This window comes from Eretmochelys imbricata, chromosome 14 (assembly GCF_965152235.1).
Source record: "Eretmochelys imbricata isolate rEreImb1 chromosome 14, rEreImb1.hap1, whole genome shotgun sequence".
Classification (NCBI taxonomy): Eukaryota; Metazoa; Chordata; order Testudines; family Cheloniidae; genus Eretmochelys; species Eretmochelys imbricata.
The window spans coordinates 47,783,927-47,784,708 of NC_135585.1; positions in this window are offsets into that span (position 1 = coordinate 47,783,927).

Below are 782 nucleotides of genomic sequence, written 5' to 3' on the forward strand. Positions count from 1 at the left end.
CCACAAGTCCTCCTCTTCTTTTTGCGAATACAGACTAACACGGCTGCTACTCTGAAACCTGGTTATGTAGACTCTCTCCTCAGGCCCAAAGCACTCCCAGCTATCACTTCAATCTCTCTGGTCACTCTCCAAGGAACTTCCCACTCCGAGACCCTAGACACTGTGGCCTGTAAATGCAGGTGGGGAATTAATTACTGAGCTCGGTGGCGTTCAGACTATGTCCTGAAGCATGGGATTGGGCCAGAGGGACAGCTAGCGCTGGACACAGTGTCCAGGGTCTCTTGGAGTGGGAAGTTCCTTGGAGAATTCCACTGGGTGGGAGACTCAGCTGTGAAGGGAGGGGGCGGGCAGGAGCATCTCCTAAACCCAAGATTGGAATAACTGAAGTAATGTTCCTTTTACATGGAGACTCTGCTCTTTGGAACCTCTGCAGACGCTTTAGCCACGTGTTTTACTCCATCCGTAGGAGTAGCCTTGGATCGCAGTGGGAGGGCTCAGGTGTGTAAGTGTTTGCAGGATGGGCACTCAGGGCAGTCCCTGACGCTAGGGCAAAGTGGATGTGAAGTGCCACTGTCTGGATTTGGGAGCCTGCCTGCACACCGAACTCACTAGGCGCTGGGTGCATGACTGCAAGGCGCTGGGCCAGGGAAAATCAGCCTTGGGTGGTCATTTTCAGTAGAAAACCAGAGCCACTTCTGGGGTCTTTCAGCTTCTAATGCCCTTTCCCTTCTACAGCTGGATTTCAGCCTATGGTAAAATCCCTCTCAATGCCAAGTCAGTGC